General features: G+C 37.3%; 1 long non-coding RNA gene across 1 annotated transcript in view; it reads left to right on the forward strand.

The window, feature by feature from the left end:
• The window catches only part of LOC129532408 (uncharacterized), a 260609-nt gene that overhangs the window by 213692 nt on the left and 32818 nt on the right, over positions 1 to 14099 (forward strand). The gene's annotated exons all lie outside the window — the stretch shown is intronic.

Here is a 14099-nt window from a genome sequence, read left to right on the forward strand (position 1 = left end):
TCCCCCAGGAGCAGCCACATTGTATAGAGAAAGAATCTGTGTGCTTGAGGGAGGGAGAGTGCAGTGATTGTGGAACTTTGTATTGGAATCCAGTACCGGCCCTTCCATAGTGGAAAGCAATACAGGGAAGAATTCAGATAGTGCCTGTGGAGGGAGCATTTAGACCAGCCACAGCCAGAGGGTAAACATTCTGCCAGTGGCAGAACCTGAGTTCCAGCTAGCCCCACCACCACCAGCTAAAGTGCTCTGTAGTTCTAAATAAACTTGAAACCCTGTCTAGGCCACAAGGACTGATATTCCTGGACAAGTACAGGTGCCGTCTGGGATTGGAGCCAGCACACATGGGGTGCATGTGACCTATGGGGACACCAGCCATGTTGGCCAAGGGAATGCTTGTAACACTCCCACCCCAACCCCAGGCAGCAGAGCTTGAAGCTCTGAGAGAGACTCATTCCTTCCATTTGAAGAGAGGAGAAGGGAGTGGAAAGAGGACTTTGTCTTGCAACTTGGATACTAGCTCAGCCACAGTAGAATAGAATACCAGGCATAGTTGTGAGGCTCCTATTCTAGGCCCTAGCTCCCAGAAGACATTCTTAAACACATCTTATGCCAGAAGGGAACACACTCCTTGAAAGAAGGACCCAGTCCTGGCAGAATATATCACTTGATTACTAGAGATCCCTTGGGCCTTGAATAAACATCTGCTGTAGCAGTAATCACTGTAGTACTTGGGAGAGACTTAGTGCCGTATTAGCTTCAAGGGTGACCCATCACACTTCCAGCTGCGGTGGCTATGGGAAGAGACTCCTTTGGCTTAACGAAATAAAAGAGAAATGTAAAGGGAAATTTGTCTTGAAGCTCGGGTACAGTCCAGCCACAGTAAGATAAAGCATCAAGTGGGCTCCTGGGGTCCCTGAATTCAGGCCTTGGCACTGGGACAGCATTTTTTGATCCACCCTGGGCTAGAGGGGAGCCCACTGCCCTGAGAGAGAGACATTGGCATGCAGCATTTGCCACAGGCTGATTGAAGAGACCTTGATTGAACATGTGTGATAGCTAGGTAGCACTTGCTATGGGCCTGGGGCAGTGATGTCCACAAGGAAAGACTCCTTGTTGAGGAAAAGAGAGGGAATATTGGGAAGAACATTGTCTTGTAGATTGGGGGTCAGCTCAGAGGCAATAGACTAGAGCACAAAGTAGATTCCTAAGGTTCCCAGCTTTAGGCCCTGGCTCCCAAATGGCATTTCTGAACTGACCCTGGATGAAGGAGGGGATCTTGCCACCCTCAATGGAAGGACACCAGCCTGGCTAGATTTGACACCTGCTGACTGAAGAGCCCTTGGGCCTTGAATGAATATTGGCTGTAGCTAGGTAGTGGTTGCCACGAGCATTGCGTGAGACCCGGTGTTGTGCTGGCTTCAGGGCTGACCCAGTGCAGTTGCAGTGGTAGTGGCCACAAGGCTACTCGTGTCACTGCTCCCCCAACTGTAGGCAGCTTAGCATGGAGAGAGAGGCTCCATTTGTTTGGGGAAAAGTAAGAGAAAAGAACAAGAGTCTCTTCTTAGTATTCAAGGGAATTCTCTGAGATCTTACCCAAGTCCAACAAGGCAGTACCTCTGTGAGTCTGCAAAAGTCCATAATTACTGATCTAGGGTGGACCCTAACGCAGATTTGGCTGCAGTGAACAAAAACTTATATGACAACACTCAATTCCCTTTGAACACTTGGAAAGCCTGTACAAGAAGCATGGGTACAAACAATCCCAGACTGTAAAGATTACAATAAATACCTAATTCTTCAGTGTCCACACATCGATGAACATCCACAAATATCAAAACCAACCAGGAAAACTTGATCTAACCAAAACTAAATAAAGCACCAGTGATAAGTCTTGTAGTGACAGAGATATGTGACTTTTCAGACAGAATTCAAAATAGCTGTTTTTAGGAAGCTCAATGAGATTCAAGATAACAGTGAAAATAAATTCAGAATCCTATCAACGAAATGTAACAAAGAAATCAAATTAATTTTTAAAAATGAAGCAGAAATTCTGGAGCTGAAAAACTCAATTGACATAGTGAAGAATGCATCAGAGTCAACAGGATAATTGATTAAGCAGAAGAAAGAATTAGCTTGAAGACAGGCTATGTAAAAATACACAGAGAAATGAAAAGGAAAATAATTTTTTAAAATGAAGAACACCTACAAGATCTAAAAATAGCCTCAAAAAGGCAAATCTAAGAATTACTGGGCTTAAAGAGAAAGTAAAAAAACAAATCAGGATGGAAAGTTTATTTAAAGGGATAATAATAGATAACTTTCCAAACCTAGAGAAAGATACTAATAGTCAAGTTCAAGAAGGTTATAGAATACCAAGAAGATTTAACCCAAAGAACACTACCTCAACAAACTCTTAAATAATAATCAAACTCTTAAATATCAAGGATTTAAAAATGATCCTAAAAACAGCAAGAGAAAATAAACATATAATATAAAAATGAACTTCCACACATCTGGCAGCAGACTTTCCCATGGAAACCTTACAGACCAAGGAAGAGTGACATGACATATTTAAACTGCTGAAGAAAAAGTATTTTATCCCAGAATAGTATATCCAGTGAAAGCACCCTTCAAAAATGAAGGATAAATAAAGACTTTCCTAGACAAACAGAAGCTGAGGGATTTCATCAAAACCAGACCTGTCCTACAAGAAATGCTAAATGGGCTTCTTCAATCTGAAAGAACACTAATGAGCAACAGGAAATCATCTGAAGGTACAAAACCCATTGAAACTAGTAAGCACACAGATAAATACAGAATATTAAACATTGTAATTATGTATGTAAACTACTCACATCTTCAGTAGAAAGACTAAAAAAAAAGCCCATCAAAAACGATAATTACAATACCTTTTCAAGACATAGACAATAAATTAAATGTAAATAGAAAAAAACAAAAAGTTAAATAGTTCTGGGGTTGAAGTGTAGAGTTCATATTGGTTTTATCTGGCTTGTTAGTTTGTTTGCTGTTCTTGTAATTAGTGTTAAGATGTCACCAGTTTAAAATAATGGGTTATAAGATGATATTTGCAAGGCTCATAGTAACTTCAAACCAACAAAACCACAACAGATACATGAAAAATAAAAGACAAGAAATTAAAACATACCACCACAGAAAATGACCTTTATGAAAAGGAAGACAGGAAGGAAGGAAGGAAAGAAAGAAGGAAGGAAGGAAGGAAGGAAAGAAGGAAGGAAGGAAAGAAGGAAGGAAGGAAGGAAGACAATACAACCAGAAAACAAATAACAAAATTGCAATAGTAAGTCCTTTCTTATCAACAATAACTTTGAATGTAAATGAAATATACTCTCCAATCAGAAGACATAAAGGATCTAATTGGATATAAAAAGAAGAAACAATGATCTCTTGCCTAGAAGAAACACACTTTACCTATGAAAAAAAAACACAGACTGAAAAATATGGGGATGGAAAAAGATACTCCAGGAAAATGGAAACTGAAAAAGAGCATGAGCAGCTATACTACAAAATAGATTTCAAGAAAAAAGACATAAAAGAGATAAGGTCATTATAAAATAATAAAGATGTCAATTCAGCAAGATAATGTAACAATTATAAATATATACGCAACAAACATTAGATCACCAAGATATAAACTAGAAACTGCTAAAAACCTAAAAACAGCCTTAAAATGCCTAGAAATGATAAACAAATTCAATAGAGTTGCAATGTACAAATCAACATTCAAAAATTAGGGGCATTTGTATACAGCAATAACAAACAACTTGGAAAAGAAATTAAGAAAGTAATTCCATATATGGTAGCTTACAATAAAATAAAATACCTAGGAATAAATAACCAAAGAAGTGAAAGATCTCACAGTGAAAATCGTAAATCATTGATGAAAGAAACTGAAGTGGACACAAAATAATAAACACAATTATGTTTATGAATTGGAAGAATCAAAATAGTTAAAATGTTCATACTCAACAAAGCAATGTACAGATTCAATGCAATTCCTATAAAAATACCAATGACTTTCTTCATAGAAGTAGAAAAATTATTCTAAAATTTATATGGAACTACAGAAGAACCAGAATAGCTAAAGCTATCTTAAGCAAAGAGAACAAAACTGGAGGAATCACATTACCTGACTTTATATTATACTGCATAGCTATGGTAACCCAAACAGCATGGTACTGGCATAAAAAGATACATAGAACCAATTAGTGAACCCAGAAATAAATCTACAAATCTACGGTGAACTCATTTTTGACAAAGCCTCCAAAAATATTCATTGGTGAAAGCACAGTCTTTTCAATAAATGGTGCTAGGAAAACTGGATATCTATAGCAAAAGAATGAAACTAGACACCTATCTCTCATCATATTAAAAAATCAATAAAAATGGATTAAAGACTTAAATCTCAGACCTCAAAGTATGAAACTATAAAAAGAAAATACTGGGGAATAACTCCAGGATATTGGTCTGGGCAACAATTTCTTGAGTAATGCTCCAAACGGAAAAGCAACCAAAGCAAAAATAGACAAATGGGATTGCATCAAGTTAACACATTTCTGCAAAGCAAAGGAAACAATCAGCAAAGTGAAAGACAACCCACAGAATGGGAGAAAATATTTACAAACTTTCAATCTGACATGGGATTAATAACAAGAATATATAAGAAGCTCAAACAACTCAACAGGAAGAAAACCTAATGATCAAATTTTTAAAAAATCATCAGAAATAATGCAATTCAAAACTGCAATTAGATATAATCTCCCCCCAGCTAAATGGCTTTTATCTAAAAGTCAGGCAATAACATATGTTGGTGATGAGGTGAGAGAAGGGAACCCTCATATACTGTTGGTAGAAATGTAAATTAGTACAGCCACTATGGAGAACAGTATGGAAGTTCCCAATAAAATAAAAAATAGGGTGGAGGAGAAGAGCACAATTGTTGAATAGAATGCTCCACTGATTACACTCCTGCAAAGACATCAATTTAACAACTATATACACTTAAAAAGCACCTTTATAAGAACCAAAATTCAGGTGTTCACAGTACATGGTTTTAACTTTATGTCACTGAAAGAGCCATTGAAGAGGGTAGGAAAGAGTCCTGAATCACCCACATCATCCCTTTCTCCTCCCATGGCAGTGGCCACGTGGTATGGAAAAAGAATCTGAGTGTTTGGGAGAAAAGTGTAGCAATTGCGAGACACTGCATTGAACTCAGTGCTGCCCTGTCATAGCAGAAAGCACAACCAGACTGAACTCAGCTGACTCCCACCTATGGATGGAGTATTTAAACCAGTCCTAGGCAAAGGACAATTGCTTGCCCTGGCAGTGGGAATCTGAGTTCTGACAAGCCTCATCACCATAGACTCAAATGCTCTGGGACCCTAAATAAATTTGAAAGGCAGTCTAAGCCACAAGGACTGTAACTCCTGAGCATGTCCCAGGGCTGAACAGGGCTCAGTGCCAATGGACTTGTGGGGCATGCAGCTTACTGAGACACCAGCTGGGGTGGCTAAGGCAGTGCTTGTGCCACCCCTCCCCCAATACCAGGCTCCACAGCTTGCAACTCCAAAAGAGACTTCTTCCTTCTACCTGAGGAGATAAGAGGGAAAAGTGAAAAAAAGACTTTGTTTTCCATCTTGGATACCAGCTCGGTCACACTCGGATAAGGCAGTGTTCAGAGTCTTGAGGCCCCCTTTCCAGGCCCCAGCTCCTGGATGACATTTCTAGAAACACCCTGGGCCAGAAGGGGACCCACTGCCTTGAAGGGAAGGAGCCAGTCCTGCTAGGACACATCATGTGCTGATTAAAGAGCCCTTGCCCCTAAATAATCAGCAGTGATACCCAGATACTACACCATGGGCCTTGAGAGAGACTGAGATTGGTGGCTTAAGGTGAGACTCAGCACATTCCCAGCTGTGGCGACTACCTACAGGGAGAAACTTCTTCTGCATGAGAAAAGCAGAGGGAAAAGTAAAGTGGACAGTGCCTTGCACCTTAGGTATTAGCTTGGCCACAGGGAGATAGAGCATCAAGCAGACTCTTCAGATGCCTGATTCCAGACCTAGACTCTTGGATGGCATTTCTGGACCTGCCCTCAGCCAGATAGGATACCCCTGCCCTGAAGGTCAAGTCCCAGGCCAGGCAGCATTAACCACAAGCTGACTGCAGGGCCCTTGGGCCTTAAGGGAGCATCAGTGTTATCCTGGCAGTACTCCCCATGGGCCTGTGGAGGTGATGGTCACAGGATAAGGCTCATCTGCCTGTGGAAAAGGGACAGAAGAGTTTGAAGAACTATGTTTTGTAGTTTGAGTATAGTCTCAGCCACAGTACAACACAATACCAGATAGACTTCTTAAATTTTTGCCTACAGTTCCTGGATCCCAGATGGTACCACTGTACCCACCTGGGGTCTGAGGGAACTCACTTCCCTGAAGGAAAGGACAGAAGCCTGGTTGGCTTCACAACCTGCTGATTGTAGACCCCCAGCAAACATAGGCAGTATCCAGGTAGTGGTCACACCGGTCCTTGGGCAAGACCCAGTGCTGTGCTGGCTTCAAGTCAGACTCAGTGCAGGCCTAGTGGTAGTGGCCATAGTGGTACTTGTGTTACCCCAACCCCAGCTCCAGGTGGCTCAGAACACACAGAGAGATTTCATTTGGGAAAAACTAAAGGAAGGTAACAAAAATCTCTTCCTGATAATCCAGAGAATTCTGGATCTTGTCCCAGACTATCAAGGCAATACCTCTGTAAGTTGGAAGAACCACGGTATTACTGTGCTTGTGATGCACTCTAACACAGATATGGCTTACATCACAACACACAGGTCCTTTTGCATACTTGGAAAGCCCTCTTATGAAGAATGAGTACAAAGAATACCAGATGGCAAAAATTACAATAAATAATTAACTCTTCAATGCCCAGACATGACAAACGTCTAATAAGCATCAAGACCATTCAGGAAAACATGGTTTTAGCAAACAAACTAAATGAGATACCAGGGACCAATCCTGGAGAAACAGAGATATGCGACCATTCAGGTAGAGAATTCAAAATAGCTGTGTTGAGGAAACTCAAAGTAATTAAAGAGAACACAGAGAAGGAAATCAAAATTCTATAATATAAATTTAACAAAGACATTGAAATAATTAAAAAGAATCAAGCAGAAATTCTAGAGTTGAAAAATGAAATTGACATACTGAAGAATGCACCAGAGTTTTTTAATAGCAGAATTGATGAGGCAGAAGAGAGAATTAGTGAGCTTGAAGACAGGCTATTTGAAAATACACAGAGGAGACAAAAGAAAAAAGAATAAAAAACAGTGAAGGATGCCTACAAGATCTAGAAAATAGCCTCAAAAGGACAAATTTAAGAGTTAGTGGCCTTAAAGACCAGGTAGAGAAAGAGATAGGGATAGAAAGTTTGTTCACAGGGATAATAATGAGAACTTCTCAAAACTAGAGAAAGATATCAACATTCAAGTACAAAAAGGTTGTACACCAAGAAGATGTAATCCAAAGAACACACCTCAGAGCATTGAATAATCAAACTCCCAAAGGTCAACAATAAAGAAAGGATCCTAAAAGCAGCAAGAGAAAAGAAAAAGTAACATACAAAGACTTTCAATAAGCCTGGCAGCAGACTTTTCAGTGGAAACCCTACAATCCAAAAGAAAGTGGCATGGTGTATTAAAAGTACTGAAGGAATTTTTGTTTTTCACTGTAGAGTAGTATATCTGGTGAAAATATCCTTGAAATGTAAAGGGGGAAATAAAGACTTTCCTAGACAAATAAAAGCTGAGGGATTTTATCAACATCAGACTTCTACAGAAATGCTAAAGAAAGTACTTCAATCAAAAAGAAAAAGACATTAACAAGCAATACAAAATCATCTGAAGGTGCAAAAATCACTACTAATAGTAAGTACGCACAGAAAAACACAGAGTATTATACCACCAGAGAAAATCATCTTCACTAAAAAGAAGACATGAAGGAAGGAAAGAAAGAAAGAGGGGAAAACCACAAAACAACCAGAAAACAAATAACAAAATAGCAAGAGTAAGTCCTTACTTCTCAATAATAACAATGAATGTAAATGGACGACACCCTCCAATCAAAAGACATATAGTGGCTGAACGGATAACAAAACAAGACCCAATAATCTGTTTTCTAGAAGAAATACACTTAACCTATAAAAATACACATAAACTGAAAATAAGGGAATGGAAAAAGATGTCCCATGCCAATGGAAACCAAAAAAGAGCAAGAGCAGCTATTCTTATATCAGACAAATAGCTTCCAAGACAAAAATCATGAGACAAAGAAGGTCATTATATAATAAGAAAAGGGCCAAACTAGCAACAGGATATAATGATATAAATATATATGCACCCAACACAGAAACACCCAGAGAAATAACGCAAATATTATTAGAGCTAAGGACAGAGACCTCAATAAAATAATAGCTGGAGATTTCCACACCTCACTTTTAGCATTGGACAGATCTCCCAGGCAGAAAATCAACAAAGGAACATTGGACTTAAAATGCAGTATGGAATAAATAGACATGATAGATATTTACAGAACATTTCATCCAATGGCTGCAGACTACTCATTATTTTTCCTCAACACATGAATCATTCTCAAGCATAGATTATATGGTAGGTCACAAAACAAGCCTTAAAACATTCCAAAAACTTGAAATATTATCAAGCATCTTCTCTGACACAATGGAATAAAAATACAAATCAATAGCAGGAGGAATTTTGGAAACTATACAAACACATAAAAATTAAACAATATATGACCAGTGGGCCATTGAACAAATTAAGAAGGAAACTGAAAAAATTCTTGAAACAAATAATAATGGAGACACAACATAACAAAGCTTATGAAATTTAGCTAAAGCAGATCTAAGATGTAAGTTTGTGGCCATAAGTGCCCACATCAAAAAAGGAAAAACCACCTAAGGATGCATCTAAGAACTAGAAAATCAAGAGCAAACCAAACCCAAAATTAGTAGATGAAAAGAAATAATGAAGATTAGAGTTGAAATAAATGAATATGAAATGAAAAAAATATTAAATATCAGTGAAACAAAAAGTTGGTTTTTTGAAAAGATAAAATTGACAAACCTTTACCTACACTAAGAAAAAAAGAAAACAGTAATAAATAAAATCAGAGTTGAAAAAGTAGATATTACTTCTGATAGTGCAGAAATTCTAAGGATAATTAGTGACTGCTATGAGCAACTTTATGTCAATAAATTGAAAAATCTGGAATAAATGGATAAATTCCCAGACACATACAACCTACTCAGGTTGAAGCAGGAAGAAGTTCAAAACCTGAACAGATCAATAACAAGTAATGAGATCAAAGCCATAACAAAAAGTCTCTCAGCAAAAAAGGCCTGGGATCCAATGACTTCACTGCTGAATTCTACCAAACATTTAAAGAAAAACAAGTATCAATTCTACTCAAGCTATTCTGAAAAATAGAGAAGAGAATACTTCCAAATTTATTCTACAAAGCCATTATTACACTGATACCAAAATCAAACAAAGACACATTAAAAAAACTACTGGCCAATATCTCTGATGAATATTGGTGCAAAAATCCTCAAGAAAATACTAGCAAACTGAATTCAACAGCACATTTAAAAGATCATTTATTGTGACCCAGTGGGATTTATCCCAAGGATGCAAGGATGGCTCAACATATGCAAATCAACTGGTGTAATACATCATATCGACAGAATGAAGGACAAAAACCATATGATCATTTTCATTGATGCTGAAAAAGCGTTTGATAAAATTCAACATCCCTTCATGATAAAAACACTAAAAAACTGGGGGTAGAAGGAGCATACCTCAACATGATAAAAGCCATATAAAACCGACCCATAGCTAGTATCATCTTATATGGAGAAAAAGTGAAAGCATTTCCTCTATATTCTGCAATATGACAAAGATGCTCAGTTTCACTACTGTTATTCAACACAGAACTGGAAGGTCTAGTTAGAGCAATCTGACAAAAAAAAAATAATGGGCATCTTTACTGGAAAGGAAGAAGTTAAATTACACTTCTTTGCAGATTATGTGATCTTATATTAGGAAAACCCTATAGACTCCGTCAAAATACTGTTAGAACTGGTAAACAAATTCAGTAACAATGAAGGATACAAACTCAACATTCAAAAATCAGTAGCATTTCTAGATGCCAACAGCAAACAATCTGAAAAAAGAAATCAAGAAAGTAATCCCATTACAATAGTTACAAATCAAATAAAATACCTAGGAATTAGCCAAAGAAGAGAAAGAGCTCTATAATGAAAATTATAAAACACTGGTGGCAGAAATTAAAAAGGACACTCAAATGGAAGGAATTCCATTTTCATGGATTGGAAGAATTAATATTGTTAAAATTTTCATGCTACCCAAAACAATCTACAGATTCAATGCAATTTCTATCAAAATACCAATGACTTTCTTCACATAAATAGAAAAAACAAGCCTAGCATTTGTTTGGAAGCAGAAAAGACCCAGAATAGCCAAAACTATCCTAAACAAAAAGAACAAAACTGGAGCAATCACGTTACTTGATTTCAAATTATACTACAGAGCTACAGTAACCAAAACAGCATGATACTGGCATAAAAACAGATACATAGACCAATGGGACACAACAGAGAACCCAGAAACAAATCTACACACCTACAGTGAACTCATTTTTGACAAATGTGCCAAGAACATAAACTGGGGAAAAGACAGTCTCTTCAATACACGATTCTGAGAAAACTGGATATCCATATGCAGAAGAATAAAAGTAGACACCTATCTCTTACCACATACAAAAATCACATCAATATGGGTTGAAGACTTCAATCTAAGAACTCAAACTATGAAACTACCTCAAGAAAATATTGAGAAACATTCCCAGATGTTGGTCTGGGCTACAATTTCTTGAGTAAAACCCCCAAAGTAAAAGCAACCAAAGCACAAATGGACAAAGGGGGCCCCATCAAGTTTAAAAACTTCTGCACAGCAAACAATCAACAAAGTGAAGAGACAACTCATGGAATGGGAGAAAATATTTGAAAAGTTCCTATCTGACGTGAAATTAATAACCAGAACATATAAGGAGCTCAAACAACTCTATAGGAAAAAAAATCTAATAATCTGATTTAAAAATCGGCAAAGAGTTTGAATAGACATTTCTCAAAAGAAGACATACAAATAGTCAACAAGTATATGAAAAGGTGTTCACCATCATTGCTAATCAGAGAAATGCAAATCAAAATGACAATGATACATCATCTCACCCCAGTTAAAATGGCTTTTATCCAAAAGTTAGGCAATAACATGTGCTGGTGAGGATGTGAGAGCAGGGAACCCTCACATGCTGTTGGTAGAAATTCACAGCCACTATGGATAATAGTTTGGAGGTTCCTCAAAAAACTAAAAATAGAGCTGCCTTACTATTCAGCAATCCCTCTTCTGGGTATATACCCCAAAGAAAGAAAATCAGTATATCGAAGAGATATCTGCACTCCCATGTTTATTGCAGCATTGTTCACAATAGCCAAGACTCGAAAGCAACCTAAGTGTCAATCAGCAGATAAATGGAGAAAGAAAATTTGCATGTACACTATAGAGTACTATGCGTCTTTAAAAAATGGGATTCTGTCATTTGCAACAACATGGAAGGAATTGAAGTGTAAGCCAGGCATAGAAAGACAATCATCACATGTTCTCACTTATTTGTGGAAGCTAAAAATTAAAACAATCGAACCCGTGGAGATAGGGAGTAGGATGATTACCAGAGGCTGAGAAGAGTATTGGAGGTTGAGAGGTGGGGAAGTGGGGAGTGTTTGTTAATGGATACAAATAAATAGTTAGAAAGAATAAGACCTAGTATTCACTGGTACAAAAGGGAGACTATTGTAAAAAGAATTTAGTTGTACATTTTAAAATAACTAAAAGATTATAATTGGACTGTTACACAAAGGATAAATACTTGAGGGGATGGATACCCAATTTTCTGTGATGTGATTATTACGCATTGCATTCCTGTGCCAAAATACCTCAGGTACTCCATAAATATATACACCTCCTATTAATATGTACCCACAAAAATTAAAAATTAAGAAAATGATAAAAAATACCTTATTGATAATGATCATCAGAGGCTTCAGTGAGTGATAAATTTTTGCTGGTAGTGGTATTCACCTCAATATTGTTGTTTGCTGACATCAGGATGGTGGTTGCTGAAGGCTGTAGTGGCTATGGCAATTTCTTAAAATAAGAGAAAAATAATGTTTGTCACATCAACACTTTCCTTCACAAAAAATATCTCTGTAGCATGCAAAGCTGTTTGATAGCATTTTGCCCACAGTAGAACTTTCAAAACTGGAGTCAGTTTTCTCAAACCCCGCTACTGCTTTATCAAGTAGGTTTATGAAATATTCTAAATCCTTTGTTGTCATTTCAACAGTGTTCACAGCATCTTCACCAGGAGTAAATTATATCTTAAGAAACAACTTTCTTGCTCATCCATAAGAAAACACTCTTCATCTGTTCATGTTTTGTCATGAGATTACAGCAATTCAGTCACATCTTCAGGCTATACTTCTAATTCTAGTTTTCTTACTGTTTCCACTGCATCTGTAGTTGCTTCCTCCACTGACGCCTGGAACCCCCCAAAGTCCTCCATGAGGACTGGGATCAACTTCTTCCAAACTCCTGTTAACATTGATATTCTGACTTTCTCCCATGAACCACAATGTTCTTAATGGCATCTAGCATGGTAAATTATTTCCAGAAAATTTTCAATTTACCTTGCCCACATGCATTACAGGAATCATTCTCTATAGGCTTACAAGATGTGTGTCTTAATAAGACTTAGAGCCAGAAATTACTTTTTGATCCATAGGCTGAAGAATGGATGTTGTCTTAGCAGGCATGAAAACATTAATCTCTTTTTATATTTCCATGAGAGCTCTTGGGTGACTAAGAGCACTGTCAATGAGTAGTAGTATTTAGAAAAGAATATTTTTTCCCGAGCAGTAAGTCTCTACAGCAAGCTTAAAATATTTAGAAAACCATGCTGTAAACAAATGTGCTGTCATCCAGGCTTTGTTGTTCCATTTATAAAGCACAGGCAAAATAGATTTAGCATAATTCTTAAGGGTCTTAGGTTTTTCAAAATTGTAAAAGAGCATTGGCTTCAACTTAAAGTAACCAGCTGCATAAGCCCTTAACAAGAGAGTCAGCCGGTCTTTTGAAGTTTGGAGCCAGCTGTTGACTTCTCCTTTCTAGCATGAAAGTCATAGATAGCATCTTACTCCAATAGAAGACTGTTTTATCTAGGTGGAACATCTGTTGTTTGGTGTAGCCACCTTCATCAATGATCTTAGCTAGATCTTTTGGATAATTTTCTACTGGTTCTTTATCAGCACTTGCTGCTTTACCTTGTACTTTTTTGTTATAGGGATGGCTTCTTCCACTAAATCTCATGAACTGACCTCTGCTAGATTCCTACTTTTCTTCAGCCTCCTCACCTTTCTCAGCCTTCGTAGATTTGAAGAGAGTTAGGGCATTTCTCTGGACTACACTTTAGCTTTAAAAAATGTTGTAGCTTCTCAATTTCCATAGTGTCCACAACCCCTCTTTTTTTTTGGTCTCTTATTCGTCTTTGTAGTGCTTAAGATAATCTTTAATTGAAGAGATGTGTTGCATAAAACCACAAAGCTGCAAAAAGGTTTTGTAGTTAACAGTTAATCTGGAGTAACATTTTAATTTTCTTTAATCACAAAATCATCTAATTTAAATTAAATTAAATCTGCTAATTTAATTAATTGCTAAACTTATCATCATCTATTTTTATTCCTCCAGCCATAGGACTTAAGCTCAAGCTCTTTTCAAAATAAACCTATAAGCCTACCCCATCCTATGGAAGTTGTAAACTAGAAAAACAATCGATTTAGCTGGTCTCTTTTGGGCTAGTTTTTTTTTTTTTAATTATACTTTAAGTTCTGCACAACCCCTCTTTTAATGATATACT

This window comes from Gorilla gorilla, chromosome 2 (assembly GCF_029281585.2).
Source record: "Gorilla gorilla gorilla isolate KB3781 chromosome 2, NHGRI_mGorGor1-v2.1_pri, whole genome shotgun sequence".
Classification (NCBI taxonomy): Eukaryota; Metazoa; Chordata; class Mammalia; order Primates; family Hominidae; genus Gorilla; species Gorilla gorilla.